A 23,406-nucleotide genomic window follows, 5' to 3' on the forward strand; every position below is an offset into this window, starting at 1 on the left:
TACAATGAGATATCACCTCACACCACTTAGGATAGCCAGTATCAAAAAGACTAAGAACAACAAATGCTGGTGAGGATGTGGAGAAAGGGGAACCCTCCTACACTGCTGGTGGGAATGTAACCTAGTTCAACCATTGTGGAAAGCGATATGGAGGTTCCTCAAAAAACTCAAATTAGAAGTACCATTTGACCCAGGAATTCCACTCCTAGTAAATTTACCCAAAGAATAAAATTTCTCAGATTCAAAAAGACATATGCACCCCTATGTTTATCACAGCACTATTTACAACAGCTAAGATATGGAAGCAACTTAAGTGTCCATCAGTAGATGAATGAATAAAGAAGATATGGTACATATACACAATGGAATATTATTCAGACATAAGAAGAAAACAAATTCTACCATTTGCAACAACATGGATGGAGCTAGAGGGTATTATGCTCAGTGAAATAAGCCAGACGGAGAAAGACAAGTATCAAATGATTTCACTCATCTGTGGAGTATAAGAACAAAGCAAAAACTGAAGGAACAAAACAGCAGCAGACTCACAGAACCCAAGAATGGGCTAACAGTTGCAAAAGGAAAAGGACTGGGGAGGGTGGGTAGGAAGGGAAGGAGAAAGAAAATAAGGGGCATTATGATTAGCACACATGACATAGGCAGGGCACAGGTAAGGCTGTATAGCACAGAGAAGGCAAGTAGTGACTCTATAGAATCTTACTACACTGATGGACAGTGACTGTAATGGGGCATGTGGTGGGGACTTGATAATGGGGGGAATCTAGTAATCACAATGTTGCCCATGTGATATTATATCAATGATAACAAATTTAAAAAAATAATCTGTGATCTTTTATACTATCAAAGTATAAATTCCCCCATTTGTCCAAGAGTCCTAAATAATGCCTAATAAGCAAATTTGTTATACCTAGAGATCATCTTGTCTACTTTCTATTATGGTATGTTTTTAAAAATCTAGGCATCAATGGAAATAAGAATAATTCAGACCTTAGAAGCCATAGACTTACAGGAATGTTAAAATCAACAGATTCCAGAGATGCCTGCCCCATGCCTTGGTGTTGTGTATGATGTCTATGATACAATTAGTGGGTTAGAATCCTTTGTAACTGTGGAGATCAATCCAAATTATAAATATTTCTTCACAAAAGGGTGGGGACCTGGACACTAAAATGGATATCCCACAGTGGACTAGAACTAAATGGACTAACAGGCTCAAAACACTGTAAAATCGTTCCCAAATCTGTTTAAAATGAAGAACAGAAGGTTGGGTAATGTTGAAAGGCTGGAGGTTGGGGGCCTTGGGGTTGCACAATAGTAACATATCATTACATAATCATTTGTGATAAACAGAAAAGGAAGCTTTATATGTGAGGGAATTATAAAACAATGGCAAATCATTGGAGAGAGGTCTTTGTCTATAGCTTTCCTTACTGAGAAAAAGTAACCAAACATCAGCTAAGCCTCCTTTCAGTTGTAAAAAAATAGTAGTAAGGCATAGCTCTGGGTCTTGTGCTTGCTTGGATCTTCACTGTCACTTGACATGAGAGATTATTTATGAGAACCTGGTGTGGAAAAAGAGGCAGGAAGGCATTGCAGCCCAATACAGAACGGTGGCCAGGAAGAGCCCACTGAATCAGGAGTAGAAGGCATTATTCTACCACCTGCTAATCTGTGTGAGCCTGCAAGTCATTTAAGCTTCGTACATGTCAGTTTCCTCATCTGCAAACTAAGAGAAGTTGTTGCAAATTGTCTGAGACCATTCCAGTGTGAACATACTAGAATCTTACGTGCTACTTCTAGAACCCCAGCTCACAACGTGTCAACCCTCTGTATAATAAGACTTTCAATAAAAATGATAGATTGATTATACAAATTATCATTCACTCTTCTCATATCCGTAGCATACATCAGTATGATAAACAGCCAGTATCAGTAGCATCAGTTATTAATATAATGACATTTTTCTGATACACACACACCCAAACTATTAGATCTTAATGATCCTTCAGAATGGGGGAAAGGACACATTAATTTCCTATCTTGAATATTGCTGAACCACATTCCATATAACTCAACATAATAAAATCAACAAATTAATATACCTATAGTTGAACAGTGTCAATTTCTTCCAGTCACAGAAAATGTCAGATATACATATTTTTAAAATCTATCTTCTTATTTTCAATATAATCTATTCAACTAAGTATCCAATCAATTGGAAGGATTAAGATGGAAATGTTCGATGCAATAATCTCAAAATATGCTGGCCACTACGCTATAAAGCCTTAAATTTTAAGGAAACTTTAGAGCTTATTTTACATAATTCTTTTCACCTTTGTGGTTAAAATTCTAATCTGCCACTTCCTCTTATGAAGATCAGGAAATAACAAAGAAAGATGGTAGAAAGCTAGCCTTACATCTCCACAGTAAAGAATCAAAGGAAACTAAATAATGTACAAAGATAAACAAATCTCTGGTGCCATAAATCTTACCACTTGAACGTGAAGCCTGGATGACCCTGGGGTACAGCCTAAAAATAGGTCTTTAATCCTAATTAACCCTGATTACAAAATGATTAGAAATATAGAGGCCACCCAACTTGGAAATACTTACACAATCAGTCCTAAAGCACATAACATTTTGCACAAAGGAATTAACAAGTACTGTTTGTGCTCTTGCTGTTGAGGGAAGTGGGGCAAGATTAAGGGCCACTTCACAGTATGGTGTGGGAGTATGGGTTCACTTTTCTATGATATGGGGCATTTATTTTTAATATGGACTACACATTGAAAGTAATACTTTTCAACAACAACGAAAAAGACTGAAAATAATAGCCTGCTACAGGAGAATAAAGAATATAGAGCTAACGGAGGAACAAACAGCCCTTCAACAAACAGAAAACACAAGCCCAGCATGCATGAGAGAGCCAGAGGAACAATTCCAGTTCCCCAGGACTGTCCAGGCTTTACCCCTGTAAGTCCCATGTCTCCAGAAACCCCTCAGTTCTGGGTAAATTGGGACAGTCGGGCTCCATAGCTGCAGCATCTTGCTGCCATTCTGTAATAAGCAAAGGTAGAAAGGCTTTGTCCTCAATAATGCAAGCCTTGAGAGCTAGAAGCATCAAACCAATATAGATACAGTAAATCAAGAGAAAATGTCAAGATCAAAATGAGATGGTCCTCTTAGACATACTGGTTGAGGACATCAGCAATTGTTTTTTAAGGAAGAACCAGAGACTAAATTGAGAACCTATTACATATCTCTCTAGTGTCCTATGTGTAGCTTTGTGAAACTGAAGTGATCAATGCCTGATTCATCTGGTCCCAGTCCATCCTCTGCCCAACCAGACACAGCACAATGAATTCCTGATTCAAGAACACAGAATTTGCTCAAGACTCGGTGCTAGACCAGAATGTTTCAACTGTAATACGCATTGGAAACCCGTGGGATCTTAACTGAAATGCGGATTTTGATCAGGAGGATGGAGGTTGGTAGGGACCTAAGAGTCTGTATTTCAAATAAACTCCCAGGCAACTCCCACAAAGCACACTGTGGGGGTGGGGGGCAAGACTGCAAACTCCAGCAATTGGCCAGATTGGGGGGAAGCAAGATGAAATCTATTTGACATACCCGACAGACCTGACTTGCGTAACAATACCTACCTCACTGGGCTATTCTGCAGATTAGTTGAGATAAGCCACATATGTCTTCCAGTATGGTGCCTGGCACCTAAACCACATATAGTTCTCATTCCAAGTGGTGGGTTCAATCATTCTTAACCCATTTCCTTATAAATTCAGTTCACATTAAAACTTCAGACAAACCTGGTTTGCAGAAGTGAGTAAGAAAGGTGAGCTCGTTAATATGTATACATTCCGTTCTGCCTTGCATAGAGAACAAGGGTCCTGCACAGTGAGATTCAGAGGTGGTCTAGTCCAGCGCAGGGCCTCCCAGCCCTGTCAGTATGATAAAATCGCATAGACAGCTTGTGAAAGATATGAATAACGTAATTTCACCCCCCATTAATTGACTCTGAATCTCTTGGGGGTGAGGTCTAGCCTTCCCAGAGTACTGAAACTTTCCAGGTTATTCTGCAATAAAACCGAGTTTGAGAACCATAGGCATAGTGATATGAACCAGAGATGCTCAGGTAGAATCTCAGTTCTGTTTTGGTAAACTTTCCATGCCTCACTTTCCTAATTTGTCAAATAAGTGTAATAGAAGTAACAGTACTGCCCACCTCAAAGGGTTGTTTTGATGGTTAAACAAATTAACTTACGTAAAGACCTTATAACAGTAATAATGTATGACTGAAATGCATGACTTTCATCTATCTAAATGGGTAAATGGTACACGACTATTATAATGGAGATCCAATATCTGTCTAAGTAAGAATTAGCCCTTATGGAATTCAATCATAAAGTCTGTTTCAATCCAGGACACTACATTTTATACAAGCATTATTTTAGGCATGGTATTATGTCAACTTAACATGTGTCCATAGCACATACTATTTGTCAGTCACTGTACTGTGTGAAAGGCAAAGAGATCTAATAAAAAACAGATTCAAATATGAATTATTGCTCTACCTTTTACTAAATATGTGACATTGAGCAAGTTGTTTTACCTATTTCTAACTTGTTCCCCTATTTGTTAATGTGATGATGCTAATACCTACTATTATGGGTTATTACAAAAATTGGATCAATCAATGTGAAGAATTTGGTGCAGCACCTTGTACCAAGTAGAGGCTTAATAAATTGGGATAGAATGCTTATTAAATATTATGGGGTACTACATAAGAGTTACCCCAAGTGCTGTGGAGTACAAGAATTAGTGAGATAACCACCCCAGTTTTCACAGTCTGCTTGAGAAGGCAGGAAACAGAGACATACATCTTACTACTATGTTATTTCTTTAAACTCTATGTATTAGAGACAAAGAGTTAGCATCTATTTTTGGTAAATGCATCGTGTTTATGTGCTCAGTTCCTTGATAGGGTGCATCTGGGGGAACTTGAGTCTTTTCTGCGCATGATTGGTCACTGTTTTGATTTTTGGTTTGCAGGGATTCAGTTGGTTTCACTTTGTTACAGTTTTTAAACAGACATGATTTGGCAGATGTTTAGAGTAGTAGGTGTGTCTCACTTTTGATGTCTTTGGGAACACAGAGTGCTTGAGGCCTTGGACAGTGTCTTTTCATAGGCGGTATTCTCTAATAGTGATGCAGTTCATCAGCATTAAACAATGTCACTCCAAATTACATAAGAGGCCATTCTTCGGAAGCAGAGTGAACTAGTATGAGAAAAAAGCAGCATATTCCACATGAGTCTTGTTCAACTCCATTTGACCAGGGACAAAAGTAGTTGGGGAGTTAATAGTGAAATCTAAAATGGATCCTGTAATCTGCTTAGAACTTGGAAGAAGTCTTAAACCAGATAGTTCCCAGATGAACTGGTGAGAGTGATGATAGGGTGATGATGATGGTCCACTGGAGACAGAAATGCTGACCCAGGATTCATGAGGCATGGGTTGGATTTCTATTTACACCCTTCCTAGGTATTTCATTGCATTAAATATCACTTAACATTTAAGGATATTTACAAAGAGTATTTCCACCACCATCTCATTAAATCCTCACATTGCTCTGTGCAATATTACTATCCCCATTTTACAGGCAAGTGAGTTAAAGTTAAGATTTTGTAAGTAATCAAGGCTTAGATATTCAGCTAGTCTGCAACAACATCATCTATGATCCCAGTTGTACTTGTTTCCAAAGACTGTACTCTTCCCACTAAATATCAATAGTAGACAAGTCATTTTACCTGCCTGTGCCTCAGTTTCTTTATTTCTTGTCCTTGCTTACCTCACAGTAATAACATGATGAAAACATGAGTTAATGTAAAGGAACTTTGAAAGCATAAAGTCCTCCATCAGCCTAGAGTAGTATCATGATATTTCAGGAAGGTTGGGAGTGGACCAGGACTAGGTGTGTATGTGAGTCAACCCACCCTCATTGAAGTCTACAAACCAGGCACTCCGAAGCTTTAATTATTTTTTTGGTTAACACTGCATTTCTTAAAGCCTCCTGGAATATTTTAGCTGCACTTGCCAAATTTTTTAATCATAATTGGGTTGAACCCAAACCTAAAAAAATTTCATCTGACAATGGGTTTTCTTTTTTTCACTTTCATAAACTTCAGAGCATAAAGTACGCTTTCACAGAGAATGAAAACAAAGTTCACAGTGGAAATCATGTTGTAGACAGGCATGGGGCTCTTTGCTCCCCAGCCAGCCCTCCAGGGCTGGGTGAGCAGGGGATGGAGTGTGGTCTCCAAGAACAGCCTTTTAGGATGGATGACCTTACTTTTTACACAGCATTCCTGCTAAGGGAATTATGAATCTCTTGGGCTTGCAATGAACTTAGAAGAACACTGGAGCTTGGTCCCATTTGACCATATAGTTTAGGAGGATACCTTCTCCAATTACCTAAAGGAAACATGGGCTACTTATCAAAATTGGTCTAAGCCAGTTAGTCCATTAAACCTGAAATCCAGGGCTAGTAAGAAGGTGGAGCAAGTAGGCCCCATGCCAACAGGTTTTCAGCTCCAGGTAGACTTTATCTGAACAAGACCATGACCTCTTTCAGCTACTTCCTTCCTTTAATGCTTCTTATCAAATTCGAAACAAGTGACCCCCAAGCCACAGGGATGAATTCAGAGCCTCTATGGTATTGTATATCAACTTTACTTCAATTTTTAAAAAAAAGAGCCGCTATTACCAAACATATTGAAATGAAGCCTTCTCTTTTGGGTCCTGCCCCCATCCTAGATCCTAGATTATGCCCCAGATGTGCTGTGACACCTGCAGATATCCAAACGTGCCACGGTCTCCGTTGGCTCCGTGCTTTTGGACCTGAGAGCCCCACCCTGAATTCTCCTCCTTACTGATGCATCACCACCCTCCCCTGTCTTTATGATTCAGAACCTAGGTCAGGTGCTTCTTCCTCTGGGAAGCTCTCCCTGATTCCTCAGGCTGTTCCGGGCCCCTGGTCTGTGCTCCCAATGCACTAAGTGTTTGCTTCCATCTCAGTATCTAACGCCCCATTCCTTACCTGTATTCCGCAGCATCTGAGCAGCTGTGGACTCTTCAAGCATTCTGATACAGTCTTCTCTATGAGGCTGAATGAAGAATGACACGCAGACAGACCATTCTGTGTCTTTAAGGTAGAAAAAAACTGCCAGTTATTAAGTGCTTTCAATATACCAGGCATTTTGCTGGTACTTCAAGTGCCTTATCTCATCGTATTATCCCAACTATGAGACATCATGATACTGAGAGTATCACCAACATCATCATTTTATAACTAAAATAGCTATCACTTAGAGAAACTGTGTAATTTAGAGGGATTGTCCCAAAACCACACCAAAAGTATGTTGGAACCCCAGGTCTGTCTAACTCCAAATCTCAAGCCAGTTCCATGTCATCATTGCTGCTTCCCTTACTTCTAAGGAAGAGCACTGGATTCTTGTTTTCAAATCTGTTTTTTGGGGTTTGAATCAAGCCAAGTACCAAGTACACTTTCATATTTCCTTGAACAGGGATGTGGATGCTATGGTGTGTCATTCAGAATCAAGGCCCTCATTTCCCCTAGCCAGCAGGAATGGTGATTGCTGATGGCAGTTGTCATCTTTGAAGGCAGCTATTCACCCTTTTGAAACATTTTTTTATGTTCCCTTCCCAGGGTCATTCTGATCCAATAACTGGTCCACATAAAGGCACAGTAGCTCCTCACTTCAATTCGGGAAAATTCTGCAGGTCTCTCCCAGCTCCAGAACCCCTGTGGGATGGGCGGAGACTTTTGTTACACCGCATTACTGTTCAATTTCTCCCTCTGATCAGTCTTGTTCCCTCGCTCTTTTACAAATGTTCCTGAGGATGCTACCCAGTGAACTTCTGCACGCAAATCCACATCTCAGGAAGCTCAGCTTCAGATAAGACAGTATGAAGTCCCTGACTACAAATCACTAATCAGAGTAAGAATTTGCAAGCAAGCTTTTAGCAAGGGTTTGAGGATGGGAGGCATGGTTCAGAGAGGATGCAAGTCTCTCCAAGCTGACTCTCTGGCCCAGGAAATGCCGTAGACCATAACATTGGAGAAGCATCCCAGCCGCTGCTTTGTGGTGAATATCAGCCCCTGATGTCGTCACTGCATGGATTTACGCTATGGCCAGGTCTCGTCACTTTCCTAAGCCTTTGTTTTGCATGGAACTCCAGCACCATGGGATGGGGCTAGCTTTTCAGGTGGACTATTTATGGTTAGGGAGGCACTGCCGGTGAGCACCAGCAGCTCACAAAGTCAAACTAGTCCCCTCACTGGGATTGTGTATCTAGTGGCAGTCTCTGTTGTAGAAAAATGAGGACCATGTTCTCAGTGGAGTAATCCACTGCTATGCATGCCAGGCAAGATTTTAAATAGACATATTTTTAACCTGGACTATGCTTAAATAAAAGTAGCTAATGGTATGACTGGGAAACAAAAATCATACCCTATGCACATTTAGCCATCATACATTCCTTATTAGTTCTGACTGACACTCATAGTTTCAAATATCCTGCCTCATTGTCATAGTTTAGTTAAGATTATATTGGAAAGATATAAACAGTGTGCAGCTAGAAATAGCAGAGGGTTTCATTTCTGGAGAAGATATGACCATTGTAACACCTTTATGGAGTTCTAACTGTATGCCAGACAAATACCCATGTCATTAGATTGTTTTCAATTCTGCAATTCTTTTCTTCAAATGCTACCACATTCACTGGGCATTAACTACTCAGACATCAAATGCTAAGCAAAATTCTAAGCTTTATCTCTCAAGAGCTCTGTAGAGTAGGCTCTGCCTCCCTCTTCCACTTTATGGATGATAAAAATAAGGTTTACAGTGTTTAAATACCTTACTCTGGGTCACACAACTAGCAAATGTTTGAGCCACATTTCAAATCCAGACCTGTGAAACCCTTGTTTTTCATCACTGCACATTCACAGACTGCCTTATATAACATATAAATCTCTTTCTCTCTGTTGGGATAGCATCTGGAAGAGAGAGGGAACTGATCTGTATGTTGCTATTGAGTAGTCCTAGGAAAAATGAGAAGAAATTACAAAGAATGTAGACAGAGACCTCAAATAAGTGATTAGGGCAGGACCTAATTCAGACTGATTAAGTCCAACATCCAGGAGCAGTCCGGCGCAGCTAGATACAGATGCTCAGGCAGTGTGGACAGGAATAGGTGTTCTTTGTTGGCTTTATTCTCTGAGTTAGACAAAGATGGCCACAGACATCTAGGCGCACACATATCAGTGTAGCAATCCCAGCAGGGAGGGTATTAGGAAGCTGGTTTCCATCACATACCCACCTCTGAATCAATCATTATGAATAAGAGCTGCTTTATAACCACTGGCCAGGACTGGGTAACGTGTTCACTCTGGAATTAGGCAGTTAGCTGGGATCAGATCCTTCTTTGCAAATTACCTTGACTGAGACAAGGGAAGGAGAGATTCTCCACATAGACGTTAGCAAAAGGGGAGGAGATCCAAGGAGGCAAAAATGGCAGGTGACTTCTACAATAAACAGTAGATCTGTGCACCTTGCAGTACACCGTGTTGCAGCCATATTCATATCTCCTTGGTTCTTACAAAGTCTGTGCACAGCAGCCCAACAAGCAACGAGTGCCCTCCTCCTCCGCTTTAAGTCTGAAGGTTGTTCTGCAAGTCTGGCTTGTCACTCGCATGGGAATTAACTCTCCCCAGGAGCAGATGCAGCCAGTAACTGTGCAGTCGGGTGGCTCTTTACCCTCGCAGCCTCATCCCTTGGGTCGGGTCATCCTGAGGCTCCCGGGGTTTCTCAGCAGGTTTAAGCCCCGCTAATCTAAACCAATAACTTGATTGAAACATACCCTGTATTCATGTCCCCTGTCAGTCTCCTATATCAATTCTCCACATCCCTCCTGTATGTACTGGAATAACCTTCCAGATAAACTAATTACACTTCCTCCTTGTCTCCCAAGCCACAAATGACCAAATATGGTGTTTCATGAGACAGTGAAATCCTCAGCAGTGGAAGTATTCAGTCATGAATGTAAAAAGGCATTTGGGGAGATACAGGAGTAAAATCGGTTGATTGGTTGAAGGATCCACATTAGACCTGGCTGTCCCTTTTAATGCCAAGTCAAATCATTCCTTGCTTCATTTAGGACAACTTTACCCTTACAGAAAAAGACATTTCTGAGTACATGCTTTGTATTTTGAAATTTATGAATGAGATAATATGTGAAGTTCACTGGGAAGGATTTTTTCCTAGAGGTTATTGGAAAGTAGTGTTCATCTCCTTTTGCTGTAGCGCATTGCTATAAAGTGAACGTCTCTGTTCACTCTGCTCTTCCTTAGCTAAGGAAGGGCTCAAGGATATAAGAACTGTCATTTCCTTAGTCCTTTCTAGTTTTAAATTTTGACACCCACTATCATCCAGGCAGAGAAAGAGCATTCACAAGAGAACCTATAAAACGCAGGATGTGTGCAGGTGCCGTGAAGAAGTAGGTGAGAGGTGTCTTCATCTAAGGTTCTTTGTGTCTGTTTGGACATGTGCCCAGTACACAGAAGTGTAAAGGAAGTGATCGCTCTCAAAATAAACATATCAATCACAAGAAGATAAAGAAAATAACTAATTCGCCTTTTGATGTGGGAAAGAATGCATGTCACATGGAATTTATTCCCAAAGGATGTCTTTTTATTTCCCCACTGGCACCTTTCTCCAACTCATAAAAATACTCATAATAGACAAAATTTGTTGAGTGTTAACTATGTGCTGGGCACTATGAAAGCTACTTACTAAAAATCATTACACTGAATCCTCCCAAGAAGCATGAAAGTACATATGGTTTTCGCATTTTAAGTTCACAGAGGAGTGAGATAGAGGTCTCTGACTCCAGTGGTTTATGAGTTAGTAATTACTGTTTAGCAAACCACGTGAAAAGTGGATGCTTAAAGCAAAGAGCACTGATATTGCTCATAAGTCTAAGGTCGGCAGGGCCGTTTTTCTGGTCTCAGTGGGGCTCCCTCATACATCGAGGGCGGCCGTGGGCTGGGTAGGCAGCTCTGCTGATCTTGTCTGGACTCACTCACATGTTCAGGGCCGCTTGGCGGTTGCTGATGCAGGATGTTCTCGCTGAGACAGCTGGGCTCTTCTCCACCTGGTCCCATCCTTCGGGAGGCCTGAACAGATTTGTGTTATACGCACACAGGCTGTTGATGATCGTCCCTCATGGGGTAGCCAGAGCCATCCCCAAGCTCTTATCAAGCTCCAATCCAGTGGCAGGCGGGGGGTGGGGGATGGGGCATCAGGGGGAGGGACAGGGAGGAGAAAAGAAAAGAAGGAAAAAAGAAAAGGAAAGAAAAAACAAAAAGAAGCCAAATGGACTAGTGACCAGTGTCTGGAAGACTAAACCTCAAGTTAAGTTTTAAGATGACTGACTGTTCCGAGAAAAAAATGACACAAATTCCTCCCCATCCCCAAAGCAGAGAGAGTATAGTGTGAATGAGAAGCAGAAGAATATGGAACTGCTGACTTCCCCATATTATTCACCGTTCCACTGGAAAAGGGGGAGCTGTCACACAGAGCCAGTGTGACTGGCATATGGTAAGAAAGCATCTCCTATTTTGAATGAGCCTCCCTCTTTTCCCATGTATGTTCCAGTCCAGGACATGGAAGAAATAGCACATAGTTTCATCCATCTATTCACTCAGCAAATAGTATGTGCCATACCCTTCTTCAAGGTACTGCAAATAGAGCTGAGACCAAAACAGACAAAATATCTACCCTTATGGAGCTTACTTGCAAATGGGATAACAGGACCTCAAATAATACAAGCAAATTCAAACACAGTGTGTAAGATGATGATAACTGGTGTGTGACGCAGATAAAAGGGGACAAAGGGCCTTGGAGTGGGGATGCTGTTTAAGATGAAGGAAGGTATCTCTGAGACAGTGACCTTTCAACAGTGGCCTGAAGGAAGCAGGGGCATCTGGGAGGGGCAGTTCAAGCAGAGGAAACCTCCATACAGAGATTTTGAGGCAGGAGTTTGCCTGATTTGTTTCTGGGATAACAAAGGAGGCCTCGTGACTAGAGAGCAAGGTGATAAAGTCAGAGACATAGCAGGAGCCACATTAATAGAGACTTTTGGGTCATTGTAAAAACTTAGACTTTCATCAAGAGTAAAAGGAAAAGCCACTGGAGGGTTTGAGCTGGGTGTAAATCATAGGATTTACATTTTAAAAGAATCATTTGAGAGCTATGGTGGGAGTAGACTACAAGTGAGACGATACAGACTCAAGGAGATCAGTATCTCCTGGTCAACTGAAATAATCCAAGAGATGATGGTGGCTTACAGTAGAGTGGTAGCACTAGAGATGGTGAAAAGTAAGTGGATCCTGGACATATTTTGAATACAGAACCAAGATGATTTGCTAGTGAATTAGATGTGTGAGCAAAAGAAAACAGGAGTGTTTGGTCTAATGCGAGGATGGAGTTACCATTCACGATGGTGGAGAGGGTGCAGAGGAACAGGCTGGATATGGAAGAAATTGGGAGTTTGTTTTGGCAAACTCTTTGAGACATTCATGTGAAAATGTCAAATTGATAATTGGATATAATTTTGTGACACTCACAGAGGAGATCGAGACGCAGTATATAAATTTGGGAGTCATCAGTATGTAGTGGTATGAAGGCCATGAGACTCCATGGCAATGCGCGTAGATGGTGAAAGGTCATCCGGAAGTGAATCCGACAGTGCACAGAAGTATAGCGATTGAGGAGCTGAGAAGCAAAGAGTAGAGGGAATTTAGATGGCTCCAGTGGGGAAGACGAGAATGGTACCCTGGAAGAAATTAGAGAATCTTCTCAATGCAGAGGGAATGGTCACTTGGTCGAATGCTGTCAATAGGTTAAGTAAGACTAGGAGTGAGATTTGTAACATGCAGATCTTTGGTGACATTAACAAGAGATGTTTTTATGAAATGGTAAGGATATAAAACTGCCTGGAGTGGGTTCGAGGGAGAACAGGAGACAGAGGTAAAGGCAGTAAGAATAAACATTTCTCTGGAGTCTTGCTAAAAGGGGGGGCAGGGAAATTTCGTGGTAGCTTGGAGGAATGTGGCCTCCAGAGAAGAAATTTTAAAGATGGGAGGAATTACACACCATCTTCATTTGCTAATAGAAGCATTTGTGTAGGAGTGATAAGGGGTGCTTAGGGGGGCAGTGTACTTGAGTGGGGCAAGATGGGAGCAGTTCTGATGCAAAAGTATAGAGATTGGCCCTGGGTGCAAACGTAGATTGTTTATTCACACGAACTGGGAGAAAAGTGAGTATATAGTGACGTACATACAAGGTAGAGGTGGTGAGGGTGTGAGACAATGGTCTGCTTCCTTCTATTTTCCTAGTGAAATAGGAAACAAGATCAAGAGGTTATAAGTCACTATGCAGTCAAAGCTTTCTGGAACCGAGGTTCTGGGATGAACAAATGGGAAAGGCAGAGAGAGTGTGGTGGTAGGAGGGAAGCTTGAAACAGATGACACAGAGGTGATGGTTATTGTAATGCCAAGATCTCCGGAGGATAGAGAGAAGGTAAAAGATTATCCTTCTGAGGAAGTATTATTTTCATTGAAATCACCAGTTCACGATGTGGAGACTAATTAAGAATATAAGAATGAGTCAGGACATGAAAACTTTAAAGAATAAGGGGTGGGGGCTGCAAATTCCATGTCTGAAAAGCCCTATAACATGGAGAGGTGACGCATAGTGTAGAGTGATGAGATAGATATAAACTTCAAAGTGGGGTTTCAGAGAGGAAGGAAAGAGGAGAGTCTGGAAGCGATAATCAGAAAGTAGGAGGACATCTATCCCACGTCCAGGCTAATGACAGAGGGAGGCAAAAACAAAATTACAAATCAAAATGGCTTTGTGGGGACACAGGATTCCCAGGGGTATCTGCGCAAAAAGTTATAACAGAATTTACAGAAAAAGACTTTAAGGGTAGAGGGAGATTGGCGATGACTGACTTGGAACCGCGAAGGGTCCAGTGGGAAAGTTCAGGAATTGGGCAGAGGTGAAGTGGGGGCCAGGTTGGACTGTAAACAGAGCTGTATTGGTGGAATGTTTGGGGGGGAAAGGATAGCTGGAGTGTCTTGGGCTTCTTAGAGTGTCTGATAGCGATGGCAGTCAAGTCATAATCATCTTCAAGGCACTGAAGGAGGTGAGGCTGTGAATGTAGGGGAAGGCAGGGTGCAGGGTCCTTCCTGAGGCACCCAGAACTCCAGGGCACTCTCTTCTCTCTCCTACCAATAATAATATGGAAACAGGGAAGAACCGGTGTTAGTAGGAAGCCCGGGTCCCCTTTTTATTCTTGTTGATGTTCTTTGCTTTGTTCATTCACCAGTTCATTAAACAAACATCTATTTGGATCCTAGACTGAGAATACCATGGACAAAAATCAGATTAGTCTTTCATGGCTCCTTCAGCATATTGGGGAAAGCTTACTTCATTCATTCAGTCAACAAATATTTCTAGGGTGACATGATCATATCTGCATTTTTCTCTTTAAAATTCTTCTGGCTGCACTATGGAAAGTGAACTCATATAGGGCAAGAGCAAATCAGAGCTGGGGGGAGAGGTTGGTGATATAGTCCAAATGGGAAACAAGAGAACTTAGAGGAAACTTATGGATATACAGAGAAGTAAGTGGATTTAAGATACGTTTGCAAGATGTGCAAATCACAGGGCTTGTGATAGAATGGGGATGAGGGAAGTGGTTGTGTCCAAGATGATTTCTATGTGTTGAACTTAAGCAACCACATAAATGGTGATATCATACTCTGAGATTGGAAGCACAGGGGTGACCAATTTTAGAGGAAAAGAATATGAGTTAATATGAAATATTCAAATGGAATTGAAAGAGTTATCAAAATATTAACATCTAATATTTTGTTACACATTGTACTATACACCTGTGTGCTTGACAGTTATTAACTCATTGACTGCCACAACATTATAAGGTGGTACAAATTCCTTCCCATCTGACAAAGGAAAAAAGGGAAGCTCTGACTAATTAAATAACTCTCCTCCTGACAAGGTCACACCAGCCATAAATCCATCCCCAAACCCAAGGCTGACTCACTGTTCTATACCATCCCTCTAGGGGAGGCTTAAATATCAGAATCTGAATATCTAATACCTCAGAGAAGGGGCTGGAATGGAAATACAAACTTGGGATATAATCAGAGACAATATGACCCAAGGAAAAAGTCTACACTTAGAAGAACTGTCAAGAGCCTGAGAAATTGGAGAAAATTGGAATGGTTCCAAATTTAAATGTTGAGAAATGTTTGCTTTAGAAATGGGGTTGTATTAGTTTTCTAGGCTGTAACAAAGTACTACAAACTGGGTGGCTTGAAACAACAGAAATTATTTTCTTATAATTCAGGAGGCCAGAGGTCTGAAATTAAGGTGTCAGCAAACTAGGTTTCTTCTCAGGCTCGGAAGGATAACCTGCTCCGTGCCTCTCTCCTAGCTTCTGGTGTTGCTGGTAATCTTTTGTGTTCTTGTCTCATACGTACGTCACTCCAATGTCTGTCTCCATCTACATATGGACATTTGAAGAGATATTTTTCCTTATGTCTCTGGAGCAATTGGCATCTCCAAATCTCTTTCCTCTTATTAGGACACTAGTAGTTACCTCACTGTTCTAGTGTGACCTCATCTTAACTTACATCTGCAAAGACCCTATTTCCAAATAAGGTCACTTTCACAGGTTCTGGTGGACATGAATGCTGTTGGGACTACTCTTCATCCCACCATGGAAAAGAAAGATGACATTATAACAAAACCATTTTTATTGCACCTGGATTATGCACCAATACTTTCCAGATCTTTTAGATCTCTTAATTTGAGCTCAACAACGAAGTCCCAATTTCTTCCTCATGGTGAATGTTTTTCTTCCTAAGTACAGTTACGCGTTCTTGCCTTTTGCCAGATGATCACATTTCTTTTCTTTCTAGGTCAATAGTTACCAACTGTGTTAAAACAATGCATACTGGTTCCAACCCCCAGAGTTTCTGATTCAGTAGTTCAAGAGTATGGCCCCCAAATTTGCATTTTTAAAAAGTTCCTGGGTGATATTGATGCTACTTGCTTTGGACCACACTTTGAGAATCATTGCTCTAGACTCTAAGAAATCTGCTTTCTCCAATTCTAGACTTAGAGAAAGGATTCCACAGTTAAGTCATTTATGTATTTCTCTGTTGCTTCCATGTTGTTAATGACTACGGTAGAGGAAAAGAACCTGATTTGGAATGGTGACGCTTATGCTAAGGTTATTGTCATAATAATAATTATTATGCAACAATTCTTGTATAATTATAATGTGGCTATGAGTTGTAAAGTGCCTTTAAAATCCTCTATTTTATGTAATTTTTGCACTAGTGTTAAACTGGATGTTGTTACCCCAGCTACTGAGGAAAACGTAGCATTCAGAGGTGTACTGCACCTGGAGGAGCGTCATCACCAACTGGCAGTAAAGGCTGTGTTACAAATTTCCTTCTAAAACCAGTGCAATCTCAGCCACTCAGCAGCATGTAATAGCTTTAGAACCTGAATTTTGATGAAAAAGATCTGAGTGGTGCTCATGGAAAATCACTACAAATTGAGACAATCAACAGGTTTGTTTTGCATTGCGTTTTTGCTTCAGGCAACATCTCCAAGGTGGTGGTGGTGTTTCCCTGTGATCTTCCTCTTACCCTAACAGAAGGCTTATCAGCCTAGTTCATCAGAGTAGTCTGTTCCCTCTGTTTGTCCAAAAGGCAAGTTTTGTACCTGCTAAGGCACATTTCTAAACATTAATCCTCTGAAGTTAATTGGTCCCTGACTCTTCCTTCCGAGGAACCAGGGCAGGTAAAAAGGATGAAAGTTGTGTCCTGTCCGTGTTGCTCCAGTCTTTCTCCTTGCTAACGTCTCCTCTTTTCAGCATCATACATCTGACAAATGACACCTGAGATTGAACCTGTGCTGTCTGTCTCCACACCTGTGCTTTAACCAGCCCCCCCGTTTGCTCCCATCCCCCAGCAGCTCTGCATTTCCCATCAGAATCTTGCTGAATTCCTGAACCTAACACTGAAGGTTTTCAACCAGCCCCCTACACACATTTGCATCTTCTGTGTGCTCCAGCAGGGCCAGCTAGTCTAGGCAGAGCCGTTTCTAGCTCACCTCCCACCCTGTCATGCTCACTGATGGCTCCCTGCCTTCACACAGGTGGCATGCTTGGGAGCCAGTTAGAAACACGAGCTTTGGAACCAGACAGTTTTAAACATTTTCACTTCTTCCCTTATCACTTTTTCCCTTACTTGGTAACCTTGAGCAAGTCACTGACTTCTCTGAGCCACCATTTCTTCATCTGTAAAATGGGTGCAATAATATGAACCTTGCATAGTTGCAGTGAGAATGAAGTGGATATTTTATGCATAAAATAGCATCTCAGTAATTAGAGCTCTTATTTCTTGTATCAAGCTACTGCCCCATCTAGAGCACTCAGCTTTCTCCCTCTGCCCAAGTGTTCGTAAATGCTCACCTCACTTTTTCCTCACATGAAAACACCCCGACAAATCATTCTCTCAGGGCCTGGGTGCGCTGTACAGCCAGTTTCCTCCTAATTCTCCAAGCTATGTTCCTCTTTCACATGATATATGGCTCTACAAAGACTCCAATTCTTCATTCAACAAACATAATAGCCACCATTTGGGGCCCTTAAAATCTGCCAGCCAGTGCAGTAAATACCCCTATGTGTGGGGCCTTTCTCACCGTCATGTCTGCAAGGATCTGCACAGTCCCTGCATGCAGCAGGCTCTCAGCACTTACTGAATGAGTGAATGTCTTGATGCATTAGCACAAGAATGTCTAACACAACAGTGGAAGTGTCAGCTACCCTGAATCGCTGCTTGCTGGCTTGGTCTTAGTTATGTAAGTATGATACTTCTGGAGTTCTTGGTGAACCTCATGATGGAAACAACTTGTCCTGAGCTGAAGTCTGTGAGTTCTGAGCAGAGGACTTGGGAGGCAGCTTACGGAAGGCTCTGGTTCACTTTACGGTGTCTAACTGAATGCCACAATCCACAGGTTTCTTGCTTCCGGTCACAAACATAAAAGGGACACAGTTGCCTCCAAGGTCGTGATGAATGGAGTGTGGGCAAATCATACTTCTAGACTGTCACCCAGGGATGGCAGAGACTTGCTACCACTCAAGGTATTTTGCCAGGAAGTTTCTGTTAATTTACATGACTTTCCTGTAAGGTTCAAACAAACACCAGGGCTTATCATTTCCAGACATGACCCTTTCCTTCCAGTCATCCCTTGGAACAGTACATCAGTGAGCCTTGGCTCCCCTACCACTCCCAGGGCTCCCCCATGCCCCTGCGAGGAGCTGCCTCTCTGGGGCCCCAGGAAGGTCACACCATGCAGCCCATCAAACCAGACCTACCTAGCTCCCTGCCAGGCTCACTAGCTGTAAAGCCTTTACTGGCCTTGAAACTCCTTCCTAAAGTTCACATGTGTAAGCCGGATGCAGTCCTCTGGTGTTTCAGGATGGGGAAAATAACACCTCATTTATTTGCATTCCCATGCCAGTCACTGTGGCAGTCATGCTCTGTGGTAAGGCTCTGTTTATGAGGCTGCTGGCTGGCATAGGCGGCAAATGACTAATTCTAGCACAATATTCGGTGTTAGCTAAACGGCAGGCAGGGGGAAGAGAAAGAGAAAAAGGAAATAGAACCATCAGCAATTGTTCAGTTGGGAAAAAAAAAAAAGCTATCTGGTGCAACAGACTAAATCAGAAGATGTTAGTTCAATGCTATTCAAAAAATGAGCCCTGGGGAAATGGAACCAGTGAAGAAGGAAGGGTGCCTGCCCTCCTGGCCATACAGGTGGGTGTGACCCTGGGCCTGTCCAGTCGTGAGCTTTGGGAACTCACTGTCCACTGTAGACCCACCTGTAAAGCATGGAGCTGGACTGAAGTAGAGGCACCCATACACCTTTTCACCACAAGGAATATCTCTTTTATCGCTTCAGCCCCATGGATCCAGTGTTTGAAAGGAATTGATCCAAAATAAATGATGGTACTTTCAATTAGTACTTAATTCATTTTCCATTGTTTTATTGATTGTATATTAATTAGATAATACAAATTACTAATCAAAACCTCTAAGCAATAGGAATCAGTGATTCCAGCATGAAGCACAGCTTAATGTTTTAGTCAGTTTATAGAGTACTAGCACACATTAATGCAGAACTTCTTTTAGGCTTTTTTAAGTATTGGGAACTGCTCATGCCCTCTCATTCTGGCTGTTTTTACCTTTGCTGGTGCCTCTTTGTGTGTCCTGAAGGAGGACTGTCGTACCTTGTGTTTGTATAGAAATTCAAGTTGTCTCTTTGGCCCTTTTACACAAATGATTTTCAATCCCATACACTTGAATGCTTGCATTACTTTATTTTACCTAATTATGGGAGTTCTCCAAGGTTACTACAATTGGGTTATTTATGAAAATAAATCCTGTATGTTACCAGCAATGGATAAGGGCCCAAATTCAGTAATGTTCTATGCATTGGCGGCCACACAATACTTAGAAATGTTGCAGAGCTTCCTCTGTGGATGGCTTGTGCAAACAACATCACTGGAGAATAATATGTTCCACATTTTAAAATTTATTTTTAAAATGTAATTGAAAAATTAAAAACTTAATAAAAAAATTAAAATCATTTTACCATTAAAAAAGGTCTTCCTAGGACTGGTTAAACTCTTAAACAGAGGATGTGAAACCTTTTTAACTTTAACAAATGGTCATTATAAAATCTACCCTTATTCCACTGTAGAAAGATGGAACCAAGTTCAGGAAGCCTGATTCGGGTCCCTGGATTTATCTGTATCTGAGTCCAGCATAGCTTTCATTGAAAAATCATGTGAACACGTTATTTCCCTTTTCTAGAACTGTTTTCAGGATGCTTCTCTCTAACTATTTGAAAAACTTATTAATATTCTTCTTAAGGGTACTAGTACAGTCCAGACCACAGTACTACATTTAAGGGTATTTAGTAAATAAAAGGTCATCTGGAAGTTCTTAACACAAATTAATTACTCAATAAATTATTTGATGGACAAATTCTTCTGGAGAGACAATCAACTCTTAATTTTTCACAAATGCTTCATTTGATTTCAAAGAAATGAAATCATGACTTACATTTTTAATAGCACTTCAGAGTTTTCAAGATACTTACACACTATCATTTCACTTTGTCTATAAGTACCTCTCCACCTCTCCCTGCTATTTCCCAGACTATTGACCATGTGGCCAAACTGAGAGAAGATGAAGTCTGAGAGGAACGTGTGTATATAGAGGGAGGAATTTTATTCCAAAGACAAACAGAGATGATTATCTATCCAAAAATATTTTTGGGTCCCTTCTATGATAGGCCCTGGGTTCCATGGTGAATAAGACAAGCTAAGTCCTTGGCTTTGTAGACAGGAAAATGCACAGAACCAGAGTCAGCTTCATTCCATTCAGGGCTGGAGAGAGAGACAGGCAAGTGCCCTTTATCTCCTTTGTCTGCCTACCAACAAGCACATCAAAATCAAGTGGAATTAAAAGGGCATGAATTTGGGACAAAAACCTTTAAAGCTATCACTTCGTCTCTATAGAACTTGAGTCTCCATACGACTTGCTTAACCTTTCTAAGCCTCTAAGGGGACCTACCTGGCTGGGGTACTGGGAAGATTCAGAAAGATAATGCCTATCCCATAAGGTACCTAGCACCTTCCAAGGTGTTCGATGAGGGGAAGGATTTCTATTGGGAACAGAAAGAGTCCACTGGTTTTTTCCCATAATGTCCATTTTATATGCTAGAGCACTGCATAGAAATCTATATAAATTTTATCCATAATCCTTCCAAAAAACCTGCTTCCATTTGCCTGTGTCTTCTTACCCCCTTGACCACCAGAATGGATGGCAATTAAGGAGCTAGCATCAGTGTGGAGTTACCATTTATGAATTCATCATTTTCATCTCTGAATATAGCATGAAAATATTCCATATTTATAAAACACGTTTGTTACAGCTATCAAACATTATGTGGGCATTATTTTCTAAGTGAACACTTCCATTGCTTCCAATATCCACCAAGATAAATAATGTAGCAAAACAGAAAATGTGATGCTTCTCTCTCCATCTTTCAAACAGACCTTCAGGATTATAGGCTTAATTTGATTAATATCTCTCAAGGATTGGATTAGAAAATATTATTCCAATTCCCATTGATGTCCTTTGGAGAATTAATGGAATTGAGGGGAGTGTGAAGTAGATGAGAGGGAGAGGACAGGCTCATCATGCAGTGTGAAGGGTTGGGGGCAGGAAGATAAGACAAGAGGCCAGGAGTGCAGTGTGAAGTGGCTGTGTGGGTGGATGACTGGAGTGTACTGTGAGGTTTGGGGGACTATAGGCCGTGAGGAAGGGGCTTTACCATGGAGTGTGCAAAGATAGTGGAGCTGGCAGGATTGCAGTTCACTATGGGTGTGTGGGTGGAAGGATGAGGGCTCACTGCAGAATGTGAAGTGTTTGTAAAGAGGGAAGGTTGTGAATTGCTGTGGGTGTGAAGCCCTTGTGGATGTACGAGGGAGTTGTCCAGGTGGAGTACGAAGTGGTTGTGCGCAGAGGACTGGGGTTTAGAGTGGATTGGGGACTGGTTGCAGGGAGGCAGAACTGGGGTACTTTGGGATGTGAAGTGGTCAGGGGAGAGATGACTGAGATTAATGTTAGGTGTCAAGTGGTTGTTGCGGCAGAAGGATTGGAGTTCCCCATGAAAGGAAAAGGTTTTTGGATTAGAAGACTGGTTACTGAGAGTGTGATTTTGTTTAGGACTTTGGATATGAAGTGCTTGGGGATAAGCGAAGACCACTCTTACCTGCGGAGTATGAAACGGTCATGTGGAGGGAGAAGTGGGCTACAGAGGAAAGTGTGAAGTGGTTTTGGAGAGGGAAGATTGGGGCTTACTGTGGAGAGTGAAGGGAGTGGGTGTGAGGAGGGGGACTGAATGCTGCTCTGGATTGTGAAGTGACTGGCTGTGAGGAGAGGGGGGGTAGTGTTTTTTGGACTGTGAGCAGTGTAAGAGAGGAGATTAGGGTTCGCTGTTAAGTGTGAAGTCGGTGTATGCTGGAACAACTGGTACTTAATGTTGAATTTAAACTGGTTTTGTGGGGAAAGGACTGGGCATATCATGGTGTGAGGTGGTAGCAGGGAATGGCCCTTTCTGTGGAGTGTGAAGTGGTAGCAGGAGTAAGAAAGAACTTTGGAGAAGTAAACTGAGGTTTACTCTTTAATGTAAAATACATGTGGGGAGGGAGGAACGTTGGTTCACGTGAGTGTGAAGTGGTTGCAGGGGTGGGGGGACTTAGATGGAGCATTAAATGGTGTTGTAGTGGGAGAGCTGGGTTTACTCTGTAATGTGAGGGGCTGATCGGGAAAGGTTGGGGGTTATTGTGATGTGTGAAGTGCTGTGGGAAGGAGGACCAGGCTTTTCCTGGAATATGAAGTGGAATGGGAGAAATAGCTGCAAATTACTATAAAACTGACATGGTGATAGGAATAAGAATTTTACTGTGGAGTGTGAAGTGGTTTGGGGAGAATTATGGTTTTTTGTGGAATATGCCAGGTTATTGGGATGGAGAAGGGGTTTACTTTGGAGTATCAAACAGCTATAAGGAGGGACAACTTTTGCTTAACATGAAGTGTGAATTGGTGGTGGTGGGAAGGATTGTCAGGGAGAGAGTGGGGCTTACAGTGGGGTGTGAAGTGATTGTGCCAGTGGAGGTTACAGCTTACTTTGGAATACAACATGGCCTTCGGTATTATTTTTATCCTTCCCTTTTGCTCTTTCTCTTTGCACAAACTGTCTCCCAAACCTGACTAGACATGTCTCTCCTTGGGAGATTACTTAGACACAAGAGGACTTTGCCATCACCCACACACCCTTCCGTTCTTCATTTTATTTGAGTGCCTGCCCCAGTCCCAGGAGTAAGAAAAGCAGTGTGAGGGCAACACCAGTTCCTCCTTCCCAGAACTCTCAGTCTGAAAGCAAGTGAGATGCCTCGGCACAGAGGAAGCGACTCACTGAGTCCTGAGTCGCTCCAGAGCCCACAGAGAGCACACCACCCAGTTTTCTATATGGAGTATCCACTCCAGTTCTTCAGGATGAAATGACACCTGGTGTATCTTCTGGATAATGAAGATGGATCCGGCAGC

The sequence above is a fragment of the Manis javanica genome, chromosome 2, assembly GCF_040802235.1.
Source record: "Manis javanica isolate MJ-LG chromosome 2, MJ_LKY, whole genome shotgun sequence".
NCBI classification, from domain to species: Eukaryota; Metazoa; Chordata; class Mammalia; order Pholidota; family Manidae; genus Manis; species Manis javanica.